This window comes from Sarcophilus harrisii, chromosome 2 (assembly GCF_902635505.1).
Source record: "Sarcophilus harrisii chromosome 2, mSarHar1.11, whole genome shotgun sequence".
Lineage (NCBI taxonomy): Eukaryota > Metazoa > Chordata > Mammalia > Dasyuromorphia > Dasyuridae > Sarcophilus > Sarcophilus harrisii.
The window spans coordinates 130293216-130310095 of NC_045427.1; the positions used below are offsets into that span (position 1 = coordinate 130293216).

Sequence of the window (16880 nt, forward strand, 5' to 3'; positions counted from 1 at the left end):
ATAGGCTTACTTTGGTTAGGTCACATCAATCGTGTTATGTTACGTTCTGGTCTAGATATTATAGAAAGGACATTGGAACATGTAAGCGACCATTACCTATAGGAATCAAGTGAAGAAATTGTGATATTTTACTAGGATAGCAGAAGACTGTTATTGCTTGTCTTTTGTTCTCAAAAAAGAGCAAGACAAAAGGGAGGTGATGCTGTGACATGCAGGTGAATTGGATTGAAGTGAGGGAGGGTGGGGCAAGGTCACCTGCCTCACTTTCTCCTCCAGAGCCATCTGGGTCCAGTGGCCAGATGTAAAGCGGAAGACTAGCTGGGTTGGGGAAAGGGCAATGTGCGTTAAATATTTGAAGATGGAATATGGAAACGGAATTAGATCTATTTTGAGTAGACACAGAAGGAGCAATGGGATAGTAGTGGTAGAAAGGCAACTTTTAAGTTGGAGAAACTGCCTGAAAATGAGAACTGTCTGAAAAGTGAGTTAGATTACCTTGGAGCATGATAGTGAGTTTTCTTATTACTGGAGATCACTGAGATGGCAGTGGATAATCCCTTCTCAGGGATCTAATGGGACACTTTCTCCTGGGATGTGGGTTGGACTAGATTACAGAGGTTTGTTCAATTGTAAGATTCTTTGATTCTAAGCAGCGTGTGAGATTTGGGCATAAGTAAAACTTCGAAGAGATGGCTCTGAGAAAAACCTGGAAAAGTGGGTATTAGCTAAATTTTTAAAAAGAAATATGCAGTCTTCTGAAACAAGGGGACATGGCTAAGTCATTCACTGAGTATTCTGTATTGGGAATGCTGAAAAGTGTGGTTGATGTAGTTGCAAAAAAATTTTTTTTAATCTTTTCATTGTTATACTTTTTCTATAACATCTTTCTCTATTTAATATGCAGTGCTTCTTATCAGACCTGATTTGTGTACATAGATCACACTATTATACTTGTTAAATATTAAAACTCTTTCTCCTCCTGTGAAGTCTAATTAGGCAGTGTGTTCAAAGGAATAATAGTCTGGCCATTGCCTGGCACATACCTCACCCCCAGCTCATTTATCTTGTGTTTCTTTCTTTGCTATGTGCCAGAGTGCCAAATATAGCACATGAAAGTTTGATGAACAGCTCAGCTACTATCGGGCAATTGAGAGAAATCTTGTTGCAAAGGTTCTGAAATCTTCTTAGGATGCCAGATGTGAAGAAATGTATTATCTATAAGTTTGCGTTTTTCACAATCAGAGAAATATACACATTAGTATAATAAGTTATTTAAACAATCTGATTTTAATGAATTAAAGTATCTTAAAATATTCTTTTAAAGGTGAAACAGAATTCGCCAAATTACATTTTTCTTTAAAAAATCTTTTGAGCAAACTAACAGCCACAAGCAATTTCATATGTAAAGAAGACCATAAAAAGCATATAAAGCTATAAATCACTACCATTTACAATTTGACCAATTTTCCTTTTAAAGATACAAAAATTTCAGTGTGAGAGTAAGGGCATTTTTAGTTTTTAAACATCATATTCTTTAAGTCTTGCAATGAAAAAAAAAGCCCCTTTAGACAGCTACAAATGAATCATTACCCCCAAATCCATGCTTTGTATTATTCAAAAATTTTTTAGCTTGAATAAATTTGTTTTTTTTAAATTATAGCTTTCTATTTTCAAAATATTTACATGGATAATTTTCAACATTTACCCTTACAAAATCTTGTGTTCTAAATTTTTTCCTACCCTTCTTCCTACCCCCTTCCCTAAGTAGTCCAATATATGTTAAACATATGCAATTCTTCTATATATATTTCCACAAATTTGATTTATTTTAAAATTTTTATTTGTGTATCTTGGTTATTTCATATCTTTATTTTTCCAAATACATCTCTTTCTTCTCTCCTCCTCAGAGAGCCTTCCCTTGTAATAAAGTGTAAAAATGGACAAAATACAGGGGGGGAAACAGTTCAGCAAAATAACTTATTAGTTGAGTCTAACAGTAAATTCATTGATCCATACCAATTGTCTTCAACTTCTGTGAAAAAGAGAGAAGCTTACATTTTCTTCTTGTCACTGCAGCCACAATTCTTCATTATAATTACAAAGTGCTTGTTTTTTTTCTTCTAAATTTTACCACACACACACACACACACACACACACACGCGCGCGCACACCATATTTAAAATTCTGAACTGTCTTGCTTCCTCTCCATCCCATCCTAGAGAAGGCCACTATTTTATACACTTCATCTATCTAATCTATCTATTTATAATATTCTCTCTCTATAAAAACATACAATGCATACTTCTCTTTCTCAGTTCTTTCTCTGGAGTGGATAGCATTTTCCTTCATAGGTCCTTTGTAGTTAATTTGAATATTTATAATATTCAGAATACTTTTGTCATTCATAGTTATTCTTCAGACAATATTGTTACTACACATAACAGTCACTTGATTCTGCTCATTTCACTCTTTATTTTATCATGCCAATCTTTCTGTGTTTTTTTAATATTATTCCATCATAATCATATATCACAACTTTTTTTTTTAGCCATTTCCAAATTGATGAATATCCCTTTAATTTCCAGTTTTTGGTTACCCCAAAGAGAGCTGCTATATATATATTTAAAATATAGGTTCTTTTCATTTTTTCTTGTCACTCTGGTAAACAGATTAAATAATGGTGTTTTGGGACTGAAGGATTTGGGATTGGGATTGTATACCCCAATTTTATAACTCTTTGGGCATAATTCCAGATTTCTCTCCAAAATGGTTGATCAGTTCATAACTCCACTAATAGTTTATGTCCCAATTTTTCTGCATCCCCTGCAACATTTGTCATTTTTACCTTCTGTCATTTTAGCTAATAGGTGTGATAGGTGTGAGATCTCAAACTTAGTTTGATTTTCATTTCTCTAATCAATAATGACTTAATCATATTTTTCATATAAATATATAACTTCAATTTCTTCATTGAAAAACTGCCTGTTCATATCCTTTGACCATTTATCAATTGGAGAATCATTCATACTTATAAATTTGACAAAGTTCTCTACATATTTGAGATATGAGATCTTTATTTGAGAAACTGTCTATAAATTCCACTCCTCCTCCCAATTTTATGCTTTCTTTTGATCTTGGCTATATTGATTTTATTTGTACAAATAAATAAAATAAAATAATCATTTATTATTATGTTTTATATATCTACTCTGTATCTTAGCCAGTACCAGATATTTTAATAATTACTGTCTTATCTGGTACTACCTCTTTGCTTTACATTTTTTCCCCCATTAGTTCCTTTGATATTTTTGACCATTTGTTCTTCCAGATGAATTTTTTTATTCAATAAAATAATTTTTTGGTAACTTAATTGGGATGGCATTAAATAAGTAGATTCATTTAGGTGGAATTGTTATTTTTATTATATTGACTGCCTACCCACAAAGAATTTTTCTCCAATTATTTAAATATGACTTTATTTGTATAAATAATGTTTTATAATTATGTTCTTGTAGTTCCTGGGTTTGCTTTGGCAGGTATGTTTCCAGGTATTTTATGCTGTATTCAATAATTTCCTAGTTTTATTTATTAATTCAATGGCTTTTTCACATTCAGCTTCATTAATCTTATCTTTAATTTTTAGGATTTCCAATTTGGTGTTTACTCAGGGATTTTAAATTTGTTCTTCTAGTTGTTTTAACTGCATACCCAATTTATTGGTCTTCTCTTTCTCTATTTTATTGATGTGAATATTCAGAGATTTTTACTTTGGCAGGCTATCTCATTGTCATTCTCTTTCATAAAATTATTTATTGTTTCTATAACTTGTTTTTTGATCCACTCATTCTTTAAGAATAGGCTGTTTAATCTCCATTTGATTTTTTCAACGTGTATTTCCATGGTGCCTTATTAAATATGATTTTCATTGCATTTTGATCTAAAAAGTATATATTTTCCTGCTTTTTTGTATCTGTTTTGTTTTTGTTGCTATTCTTCCATTCATATCCTACTCATTTTGCATATTGTTTTCTTGTTTCTGCTTATTTCATAGATTCATGTCTTCCCATGCTTCTCATGTTTCCAGTTTCTTAGAATATAATACTATTTCTACTATATTCATCTACTACTTTTTCTTCCACATTCTTCCCCTGATTCTTTTCCACCTCAAAAAAGCACTTCGAAAAGTATATTGGTTTTTATGGGACTTTCTAACTTTGACTTTTTAAAGTACATATATTCACACTGGAATCTCTAAGTTAGTGTATGGACACTTCAGTCCTTTTCTTCCCATAATTTCAAATTGCTTTCTGACATACAGTTCACAAGAATATATTGATTTGTCTATTCTTCTATAACCCTTTTAATACTGATTTCCCATTTTGAATAAACTTTGCCAATTTATTTGATGTGAACTAAAACCTCTGAATTGTTTTGAATTACATTTTTCTTTTTATTAATAAGTTGAGCAATATTTCATATATTGTTTATAGTTTGAATCCTTCTGCATATTTTCTTCATCTATTCATTGGGGAATGGTTCTTAGTCTCATATATATCTTAAGTTTAATTAAAGGCCCTTTTCTCTTTATTGCTATCTACATTGATACCACCTTTTATAAGGGACATTGAAAGGCATTATGCTATAATGGAAAGAATGATTTGGATATCAGAAGACTTGATTTCAAATCCCAACTCTCAAGCTTGTGTGACCCCAAGCTAATCAATGAATCCCTCATCGACTCCATTTCTTCATTATCGACTCAATTTAATTAAATTCCATAGGCACCTATTAAGGACTTACTATATTCTGGGGATACAAAGACCAATATGATACATGTACAGTCTTTAGGAATTTATGTTTTGTTGGGGAAAAATAAGAAGTATATAGAAGATTAAATAGAAAATACATGAAACCAATTTCAGGGACTCTGCATAGAGCTATTAGGCAGTTTATTGCCATATCCCTCACTGCAAAATAGAAATTGGCATTTGAGGAGAGGCATTAGGAGGGAAATGATATAACCTTCCAACTTTGAGTTTCTACAATTTTAGCATTCTAGTATTTTCACCCTAGACTTAAGAGTAAGAACTTAAAAAATAGCTTTACTAACTTGTCAAATATTATTACAAAACATAACAATAATAAACATCATTCCCTCTTTCTTAGTTTCCTAGTTTCACCCCATGTTTTGTTAGTCAGAATCCCCCCCCCCAAAAAAAATCTAAAAATCACTAATTTTCAGTAGAACTGTTTTGGTATACTCTTTTCCATTTTACATATAATGAGAGCACAAGTACAAAGAATTGATATAGTGACCCAATTCCTCCTCCTCTTTCTTCTCCTCTTCCTCTCCTCCTCCTTCTCCTCCTCTCCTCCTCTTTTTCTTCCCCTTCTCCTCCTCGTCTTCCTCCTTTTCCTGCTTCTCCTTCCCTCTTCCTCTTCCTCCCTCCTCCTTTTCTTCCTCCTCCTTTTCTTCCTCCTCCTTTTCTTCTTCTTCTTCTTCTTCTTCTTCTTCTTCTTCTTCTTCTTCTTCTTCTTCTTCTTCTTCTTCTTCTTCTTCTTCTTCTTCTTCTTCTTCTTCTTCTCTTCTTCTTCTTCTCTTCTTCTCTTCTTCTTCTTCTTCTTCTTCTTCTTCTTCTTCTTCTTCTTCTTCTTCTTCTTCTTTTCTTCTTCTTGTTCTTCTTGTTCTTCTTCCTCCTCCTCCTCCTCCTCCTTTTCTTTTTCTTCTTTTTTCTCCTCCTTCTCTTTTTTCTTCCTTAAAGGCTTTTTGCTCCTGAATATAAGCATAATTATCAGTTCTTTGAAGGAAACAGGAGAGAAATTTTAAAAAAGGAGAAAATGGGTTCCTACTTTTCCTTCTCCATTATAATCATGGAAGATTGTATTCACACATACCCACAGAGGGTGTATTAGCATGTGTCAGAGATGTAAAAAAAAATGAGGCTTTTTGATCCTCCTGGATGGAAAGAATTGGTGTTTTATTATCATTAGAGAAAAAACTTTTAAGTCTACATTTTAAGTAATATGCATTAGGCTAACAGGTTTTTCTCTCCATGATGCCTGGGCCTTGTGGGTGTTAATGTTGTCTATTTTGTAGAAAAATGCCTTTTAACCCTGATAATGGCAAACATCAAGAGTACTACTTTCTGTTTATGCGTTATGGATAGTGAGCTTCTCACTTTTTAAAAGAGAACATTTTTTTTGCCTCTGGGTTTTGGGGGAGAAGTTAAGTGCAGTCAAATAATCAAAATGTTTTGTAATTCTGAATTAAAATATGGCCACGTAAAAGCTTAGTGCTAGAATTTTAGACTAGAGATTATAAAATAGAATCTCATTTCACAGAGTAGAAACTAGAGGTCCAGACTGAGAAAGGGACATGCCCATAATAACATGGCTCTGCCATGAATTTGCTGGGACCAGAATCTAGGTCTTTTGACTTTTGGTCCATTGTTCTTTTCACTTTTTTATTCTGCTTTTGTCTTTCAATACAATAGCATCTCTAGTCAGATTTTGGTCATCATTTGCTCATTATATTTGATCATTATTAGCTTTTTGCTTAATTCATGATTAGAGCATAAATTGGTCTGAATGAGATGTTGAATATGAATTATTATTCTGAAGGACAAGACAATCCCTACCCTTTGGCAAATTAGAGATAGAATAAGTGTAGTCTGGACCTAAATGTTTACTTTTATTGTATGTTTTGTCACATTTGTTAATTCTTTTCTTTTTAAAATTAACTTTTCTTTTTTATGGGAATTTAGCAAAAAACAAAAACATTTCAATGTATACAGAAAAACAAGAAGCCAGTATAAAAAACTGTGAAGTGTTAACATAACAATTCCTGGCAAATAGTGCTTAATTAGTGCTTGCTTGCTTATTTGCATCCTTTCATGTACACAGCAGACAAAAAAATTATTGTTTATGAAATGGTGAATCTTATCATAATTTGCCAAAAAATGTATATAATAAATTCTGCCCATTATCAAGAAAATTTTTTAGCCTTTTTTCCATGTCCAGGCAGCTCTCTAAGTTGATAAAAATGTACAAGGTTTGCTGATTTACTTTGGTATAGGGTGTTTCCTAATCAGGAATTCTCTACACCAGTGAAATTACAGGTCTGATTCAGAAAGGTTGGTGTGCCATGACCTACTCTTGATAAAGCCATGTTATATTTTTGTAATTGCTACTTCTTTTTCTAGATGTTTGTAAAGCAGCCCTAATAATATGTTCTAGAAATTTCCTCCAAAATAAAGGCCAAACCTTTAGGCCTATAGTTTAAACTCTGTTCTCTTCCTGTTTTTGAAAATCAAGATAATATTAGCCCTCCAGTTCTGTGAAGTACAGGTTCTCACCTCTCAGTGACAGTGCCTTAGTAATCACATTTTTTAATCCTTTCAGAAACTGAGTAACAGCTAGGTGACCCAGTGTATAGAGTCTTGGCCCTGAGTCAGGAAGATCTGAGTTCAAATATAGCATCAGGAACTTATTAAGGTCCCAGACAAGTCATTTAAGTTGTTTGCCTCATTTTCTTCAACTGTAAAATAAAGGGAATAATAAAAACTACATTGTAGGATTGTTGTGAAGATCAAATGAAATAATATTTGTAAAATGCTTAATACAGTGCCTGGCACATAGTAGGTGCATCTGAATGCTGTTTGTTATTATTGTTATTATAATTAGGTTTAGTAGGGACAGTTGACTTGAATTTTCAAAAACATCTAAGTGTTCTTTATCTGGATAATTAACCAGGAAGACTAGAACAGGCATGAAATCAGTCTGAGAGTTGATTTTCATTCCAGTTGCACCCAAAAGATCTGGGTCTTAGCTATCTAGTTACAACCCAGGTTTGCTGAGGATGGAATGGAAATTCTCTTTTGTCCCCATCTTTCTGTAGTCTTTTCATCTTGGGCCGATTTTACTCTCATCCGTTTTCCCTCAGGCTGTTGCCATAAAGAAGAGGTTGGCTAGTTAGACCTTCCAACTTTATTTCTTGTTTTCTCACATATTATTATCAAAAATTTTGGGATAATGGTAGTTGATAGATGTGCCAATGGTTCTTTACTAGTTACCTAATAGTACTTCTCAGAAAATGTAATGTTTCTAGTAATGGACTAGTATCATTGCTTCCTTTCCCCAATTCCATTGTTTTTTTTTTTTTTTTTTTGTATGTGTCTATGACTGACCACAATAATGGACAAAATTTAGTCCTTGCCTCATACTAATAGGAGGAAAAATTAGAATTTTCACCTCAACAACTCAGTAGACAAAAAAGATCTCTGAGAGAGAAAAAAATTGCTTGTGTCTGAATACAAATTGAAGCTCACTCCTTTTTTTTAAACATTATTTTCTTGAGTTTTTTTTGAGGAAGGGGAGGGAGATCTATGTTTTCTTTTGCAACATGAATTTTATGAAACTGTTGCATAACTTCAAATATGCCTTCTTAATGGGGGTTAGGGATGGGGAGAAAGGGAGAAAATCTGGAATTCAAAGTTTTAAAAACAAATGTAAAAATTATTTTACATGTAAGTGGGTAAAATAAAATGTTAAATAAGTAAAAAAGAAAAGAAAAAAAGAATTTCATCTCCAGATGAAAAAGATGAAAACAGAAAGAGCCCATATAAAATAAAAATGGGAATGATTTGCAAAAAAAAAAAAAGATCTTTGAGAATTTCAGAATTACACCATAAGGGAAATGTGTTCATACTTTTCATGGATGCTATTTTATCTCCTAACAGGAGGATTAGAGACCTTTTAGTGTATTAGTTTAGTTGTAAATTAAATTGTAATGTAATGTAATGTAAATTGTAATGTAATTAAGACCACTTTTATTGAGTGCTTTAGTCTAAAAACTCTGGAAGATTCTTTTTGATTATTTCTGTGGGGAGTAAGTGACAAGGAAGCATCCTGGTTGAGTTTTCTGTGTGATATCCATGGCTGTAACTTTGTTTCTTTGAAAATGAAAGATGATGGAGCTCAGGTGTCTTGAACAGGATGTTGATACACATTTGTAAATGGAATTGCAGCTTTTTGAAAAGGATAATGATGAAATCTCTTTTACACTTTAAAAGGAAATGATGTTAAAGATTCATTGCTGATGTAGATGACTGAGACTCGGGAGTTTTTGAGGCTCATAGGTATGGAGTTTTCCAGGTATGTTTTTGAAATAGCAAGTGACCCCATCACAAAGGTCATACAACAAATTGACAAAGTATTCTCTTTGAAGTGATTATAAAATGATTTATTAAACATTATTGTTGTGGATATATTTTCAGCTAGTAACTTATTTGAACATGTTCTCTATCTCTAGAGCTTTGTTTGGCAATACAAAAGAAATAGAAACATGGCAACTTTTGGATTGACATTGTTCTTTTTTGTTTTCTGCTTTCTTCTATTCTCTCACACCTGTCCTCCTCTCAGTCAATGACGTTAATCTTCAGAACAAAGGCTATGATCTCTGAGGTGTCCTGCCGTGTCAATCACTCTTCCATTATGTCTAATACAAAGAAAACATGTTTGTTAAGCCATGAGCTCTTTTCAGTATACAGGTGTGCCGAGTTAAAAAATAAAATAAGAAACAAAAAAAAAATTCCCCAACATATGAAAGTACAAAAGAAATTATAGAGGTGTTTAAAACACTCCTTTCCTTTGCTCTTGTTCAATAGAAATGTGATTTAATTGCAAAAATTGGATATACAACTTCCCAGGAATATATCTACTGCAGAAAGTAAAATACACCTGTGTTAGAATTATAATGCTACAGGGGAAACTCAGAAATGTAGTCTCTACCCCATCATTTTGCAGATAAGGAAACTTCTGCTCAAAAAAAGTAAATAATGGGCTTAAAGTCACACATTGCTAGTTAATGGCTGGGCTGAGATTAGAATCTAGGTTTCATGACCCAAGGTCTGTTTCCATTTTATGTTTTCAACCTTTTATTACATTTGACCATTTGTGGGATTTAAAGCTGTAAGGAATTCAAAGTTCATATGGTCCAAATCCTTCATTTTATAGATTAGGAAACCCACTCCAAGAGGGTTAGTCATTTGCCCAAGATCAGATAGTCATTAAGTTGCAGAGGCAGGATTTGAACTCAAGTTCAATAATTTTTTTCCCCTCTGGCTGCTCAGAAATCTTTTTTTTTTTTTTTTTTTTTTAAATTTCAGGATTCTGGAGGATTTGACATGTAAATGAATTTTCAGCTAAGGGTAAGTTTGGATTTGTTTTCATTCTTTCTCTCTCTTATAAATAATGATAGGAAGTTCTATCCACTCCTTTATCTTTGAAATTTTACTTCCCCTTATGTGTGCTAATTTCTCTCTTTTTAAAAAAATTTCAATGGTAATTTATTTTCCCCAATACCTATAAAGATAGTGTTCAGTGTTCATTTTTGAAAAATTTTATATTCTAAATATTTCTTCCTCCCTCTCTTAATTCTTTCCTCCCCAAGATAGCAAGAAATTTGACATAAGGTAAACATGCAATTCTTGTATAAACATATTTCTGTATTTGTCATGTTATACAAAAAAATACAAGACTAAAAGGAAAAAAATCCATGAGAAAAAAAACCTAACTAAACAAAAAGTAGAAAATACTATGATTTGTTCCACATTCAGTCTCTCTGCATATGATTGGAATTTTTCCATCTCAACTTTATTGGAATTGTCTTGAATCATCACATTGTTAAAAAGAGCCAAGCCTGTTACAGTTGATCATCATGTATTGTTGTTACTATGTAGCAGAACTCCTGGTTTTGCTCATTTCACTTAGCATCAATTCATATAGGTTTTCCTAGGCTTTTCTGAAATCAGCCTGCTGATCATTTCTTATAGAACAATAATATTCCGTTACATTAATATACCATAACTTATTTAGCCATTCCCCAGCTGATGGGCTTCCACTTAATTTCCAGTTCTTTGCCACTACAAAAGGGCTGTGACAAACATTTTTTGCCCATATGGATCCTTTACCCTTTTTTACTATCTTTTTTGGGATACAGACATAATAGTGAGTCTTCTGGATGAAGGGGTATGCACAGTTTTATAGCCCTTTGGGCATAAATCCAAATTTGTGTGATAATATCTCAAATAAAAAGGAGAGTATTCACTTTTTTTTATTCCAATAAACTTCGAGTTTAGAAAGAAGATATTTGGAACACACTGATTCCTAAAAATAAAAATAATCTGACTGTGAACACAGATTGCTTCAGAGACTCAGTAGGCTAAATGTGAACCAATTACCTAATTCTCTTTCCTTAGAACACTCAGAATTAATTGTGAGAGAGGTTTTGAAATGTGATAACTTTTTTTGGGATAAACAATGTTTTATTTTCTCCAATTATAGTAATTTAAATATTCATTTTTTACAAGATATAGAATTCCAGTTTCCGGCCTCCCATCCATCCCTCTTCCTTCCGCCAAAGGCAGGCAGTCTGATATGTTATACATGTGCAATCATGTAAATACATTTCCACATTAGTTATTTTGTGAAAGAAGAATCAGAAAAAAAGGGAAAAAGAAGCAAAAGAAAAAAAATGAAAATAGAAAATAGTATGCTTCAATCTATATTCAGACTCCATAATTCTTTCTATGGTTGTGGATAGCATTTTCCATCATTAATTGAAAATGCAATCACTTTAGTGGAATAGTGATGTTTTCTATGTCTTATCAAGATTTATTATGGAGATCTATACTCTGAGTATATACATATATATGTATATATATATATATGTATGTAATTGAAATCTCAAGGAAGGTGGTTTTTTCTTTGAAAACAATGTTTGACAAATTATTTGATTTAATCAGTTTAATTTATTTTCTAAATTATTAGTCCTGGTAACAGTTTAAAGGTGTTTGTGCAAAGTTATGGAGAATATAAACAAATTAAATATTAGTTGCTGTTGATCAAGAATTATGGCTCATAGGGTTTATTTTGTTCATTTTTTAAAAATTACAATATTTTTGTATAATGTTTCATTTCTCTGTCTCTTCCTTTTTACCCTTGTCTCTATTTTTTTCTTTCTCCTTTCTTCCCTTCTCCTAAATATCTATTGTTTCCATAACTACCACCTTCAAATATACCTGTCTCACTTATTCTTAAAAAACAAACTTTTACTGAAGTCCACCATCCCCTTAAGATTTCTCTCTCCTCCTCTTTTCAGCCAAAATAAGAGAAAAAGCTATTTATACTTGTTCCTCCCAATCTGGTTTCTGATCTCATCACTTAACTGAAACAGCTTTCTCCAAAATTGTCATCGATTTTATTTGCCAAATATATTGTTTCCCTCTCGGTCCTAATCCTTCTCAACCAATCTGCTACATTTGTCCCTTTTGATCCTATTCTGCCCGTTACTTTCTTTTTTTTGTTCTTTTTCTACCTATTTCACCATTCCTTCCCAATCTCCAAAGCTCATCATCCAGAGCACTATCTCTAATTATGGTTGTTCCCCAAGGTTCTGCCCCAGACCTTCTCCTCTTCCTTTACATGCTGGGTTGCCATTTCCTTCTCCAGCTCATTTTACAGATAAGAAAACTGAGGCAAACAGGATGAAGTGATCTGCCCAGGGTCACATAGCTAGTAAATGTCTGAGGCTGGATTTGAACTCAAGTCCTCTCAACTCCAGACCTGGCACCCTGAGCCACCCAGCTACCCTGTCCTAACCTAGGAAGTCAAAATATAAGAAGGGGTTTCGGGAACCTGACTATTTGTATGACTCAGATTGATTCTCCAAAGCTTTGGGTCTAAGTTTCCTGTTTTGTTTCTCAGCTCTCTCCTAGTGCTAGTGTATTAGTGCTCTCATGGGCAGGGTCTTGCCAAGTCTCTTGCTGACCCAGCTGCTGTTGTCAGGCTGTGTGCTTGTCTAGTGATTATAATAGCACTTTCCATGCTTATCTAAAACCCTTCTGTCCTCCAAAGCTCAGATTCTACCCTTGTGATCCTAGGTTCTGATTGGTGATCATACAGATGCATTATCTAGACCATTCTCAGGCTTACCACATCCCACTTCCTGGTCATCTCCATGGCATGCTAGCTGCACAGAACCCTTTCCTCCTCCCAATACCCCAGAACATACTTTTGAAACTCTACTACTGAGAACAATAACCAAAACAAATTTCCTGTTAAAGATGCACCTGTCAATTTCCCTGTGACTCCAATCATCATTCATTTTTAAGGTTCTCTTATACAGGTTGCCTTCCCATATTAGAATGTAAGCTCCTTGAAGTTAGGAACTGTTAATGCTTTTTTACATTTGTACTCTCAGCACTCAGTGTAGTACCTAACATAGTAAACCCTTAATAGATGCTTTTTAATTAATTCATGATAGTAAATTGCAATAAAGTTTTGAACTTAGAATGAGGAGAGATCTGTCTAGCATTTACTAATCTTGTGATCTTGAAAAAAAATCACTTAAATTTTCTCAACCTCATTTTCCTTATGGTTGAAACAATGAAGTTGGATTCAATGACCTCTAAGGATCTGCCCAGCTCCATGATTTTCTCTAATCATCACCCCTAATGGAAATGAATTTGCCTCCTTTGGACTCACTTGGCAATCCTACCTAGTCATTTGACATTTCTCTTTTATTGGACAGTTTTAAAAAAAATATTTATTTTGATTACACATTGCTTTATGAATCATGTTGAGAAAGAAAAATCAGAGCAAAAGGGAAAAATGATGGGAGAGGAAAAAATCCAGAAAAAAGAACTGAACGTTGAATATGTTGATTTATATTTACTCTCCATATTTGTTTTTCTGAATCCAGATGGCATTTTCTGTCCAAAGTCTATTGAAATTACTTTGGATCACTGAACCACCAAGAAGAATCATGTCTGGTAGTTGATCACACATTCTTATTGTTATTGTGTACAGTGTATTCTTGGTTCTGCTTCTTTTGCTCAGCATCAGTTCATGTAAATCTTTCCAGGCCTTTCTAAAATCAGTTTGTTCCTCATTTTTAAATAGAACAATAATATTCCATTGTCTTCATATGCCATAACTCATTCAGCTACTCCCTAATTGATGGACATCTACTCATTTTTCAATTCTTTGCTACACTGGGCAGTTTTGGCAATTATTTTTCTGTTTTCAATTTCCCCAACTAGAGCATAATTTCCTTGAAATCATAAACCAGGACTTCTGTCTCTGTATCTCTGTTAACCTTAGATTTTTTCTTGTCCACGGCCCAGCTTAAAGGGTTTTCTCTATATGGATTTGTTGCTTGATTGGGGGTGTGGAAGTATTGATTGATAGGCAAGTCACTTGTAAGTGCTAAATGTTATGGAAGCTTTTCTAATTGCATATTGATTATATTATCCCAAACTATCTTTGTACTTAAGGATGTATGATGTGAAAAGGACTGAATTTGAAGTCAGTGCATTCTGGGTTTAAATCTTGGCTATATTTAATCTGCATGATCTTGTTCAGGGCACTCCACAGTTTCATGTCTCAGTTTCCTTATTTGTAAAATGAAGGGGTGTGCTAGATAATTTCCAAATTCCTTCCATCACCAATTCTGTGATCCTATGATTTGTAGAATGTCCTCTGGCTTGCTTTGTGTTATAGTGTAGAATTATTCATTTGCATCCTGACAATCTGTTTTGTGGTTCATTTACTGTCACTGTTTTTTAAAATATATTTGCTATGCAGCTAACAATAGCAAAGATTTATACAATACTTACTATGTGCCTGGTGCTGTGCTAGGTGCTTTATAATTATTATCTTATTTTATCCTCACAATGACCCTGTAAGATAGCTACTATTATTATTTTCATTTTAGAAATGAGAAATTGGAGGCAAGGAGAGGCTAAGTACCCATGTTCTTATTTAGTTTCTTTTTCTTTTCTTTTTATTTTTTTGTATGTATAGGATTTGGGCAGGTGTCAATGCTGCTTCACAACTGAGAAACTTCTGGAAATTTATATATAGTCTTATGTAAATAAATAAAGGGGGAGACATCTTCTTAGTTGTGGTTGTTGTTGTTCATTCTTCATTCTTACAGGTCTTCCATGTCTTCAGAAAGGGGAACGTTTGACTTGCAAATTGGATTTAAGCGAGGCAGGACTGTGCAAAGTCATCAGCTTTACTAATACTCCTCCAGCCTCCTGCAAGTCCAGAAGCAAAACAAAAATCAGGCTGGGGATGACCCCTGAGGCAGTGGATGACCATGGCCTTTCTAAATTAAGTTCTTTCATAGACCTTAGTTTGAGTGAGGCAATATCCATTAAATGACTAAGGGCTGGGTAAGAATTTGTGTTATTTCACCTCGATTTAGCATTCATAATGTGGACATGATTTGATTTATTATACACTGAAAAACCTTCAACAAACTCATAAGGGCAAGGGTTACTTTTAGCATTTAAAATTTTTTTCAACAGATACTCATTTTTCTTCTTAGCAAAAGTGGTTTATTTCAGTAGATATCTAATAGCTTCCATTATGTCAATTAAAATGATGATATAGGAATATGGAGGGGAAATAATGGAGTAATGGGAAAAAAAGATTTGTGTTTTAATTATGAGAGGGCTTGAATAAGTTGTAAATGAGATCATAGAAAAGGGGCCATCTCGTCTACACTTTTAATTTTTGCTGATGGGGAAACTGAGGCCAGTAAGATTAAGGGTCTTGTCCAAGGAAATAGTATGAATAAGATTAGAGATTAGAATCCAGATTCTCTTACCCTAGCACCAGTATCCTTTCCACTGATGTACTGAAGTATAATTGTGTTTGTGTGTGTGTGTATGTGTGTGTGTGTGTGTGTGTGTGTGTGTGTGTGTTTGTGTGTGGTTATGTGTGACACACACACACACCGAAAGAGAGAGGTGGGGGGGAGGGTGGGCTCGCATTTTAAGGAGATCAGTTTTGGAAGAGGATTTGGCACAAAAGCATGATCTTAATAAATCCACAGATCTCTGGAACTAAAGATCATTTTGCCAAAAAGTAGATTTTACTTTGTTTTAAATTCTTTTCTTTTCATCTTTGTGAGGGACACAGGCTGATAGAGGGTGATGGGTTTTCTAGAGTTAAGGAAGGGGTTAATTCCTCTTTGCAGGGTAATGAAACACCTAAAAACATTCCAGAATTTTGGTAGAAATTGTATGAAAGCACTAACCTTGTGAAATGAAGTAACAGGCCACCTTTATGTGCTTCTGAGGTATGCCTGCATCCCATTGCATGAATAGCACTTTATTCGGGGGTTGCAGACATAAATCATGGGGCTGACTGAGGAAGGAGCATGTTGTCTCTGAAATCATTGAATATGTGTGTGTGTATGTGTGTGTGTGTGTTGGGAGGAGTGAGGGTTTTAGGGTTAGTTCAGGTGCGTGTTGATAGATTAAAACAAGTTTGTTAATTAAGATTTAAAAAACTGACCCAAGCCCACAGAAAATTGTAATGCGGGAGTCCAGGATGAAATCCTATCCTCTATTTTATTCTAAGAAGAGCTTAAAAATGTCTCTGGAATTTCCAAACAGCACAGACCATTCTGTGATTGCTGAGACAAACAAAAGGATGGATATTATCACAGGAACAACTAATGTTCTACTCTTTTCCCAGCTCCCTATGCGTGGAATACACTCCTCTCTTTTCTCTGTCTTTTGGAATCCATTTGTCATTGTTGTTCAGTCATGTGCAACCCTTCATTGCCCCATTCGGGTTTTTTTTGGCAAAGACACTGGAGTGTTTTGCTATTTCCTTCTCCAGTTCATTTTACAGATGAGGAGACCGAGGCAATCAGAGTTAAATGACTTATCCAGAGTCACAGCTATTAAGTTACTGAGGCTTAATTTGAGCTCAGATTTTCTTGATTCCAGGTTTGGTGTTCTATGTATCTTTCCACCTGGCTGATCCCATACTTTCCTTTAAAGCTTAGTTCAAGTCACTT

General features: G+C 33.8%; 1 protein-coding gene across 3 annotated transcripts in view; it reads left to right on the forward strand.

Annotated features, from left to right (window-relative positions):
* Positions 1-16880, forward strand: part of CSGALNACT1 (chondroitin sulfate N-acetylgalactosaminyltransferase 1) — a 384927-nt gene that overhangs the window by 17122 nt on the left and 350925 nt on the right. For 2 of the 3 annotated variants that reach the window (XM_031950808.1, XM_031950813.1), the window contains exon 2: positions 10168-10209. The exons of the other annotated variant lie outside the window; for it this stretch is intronic. The gene's annotated coding sequence lies outside the window, so the exon portion shown is untranslated. The remainder of the gene's footprint in view (positions 1-10167; positions 10210-16880) is intronic. 3 annotated transcript variants of the gene reach the window in all.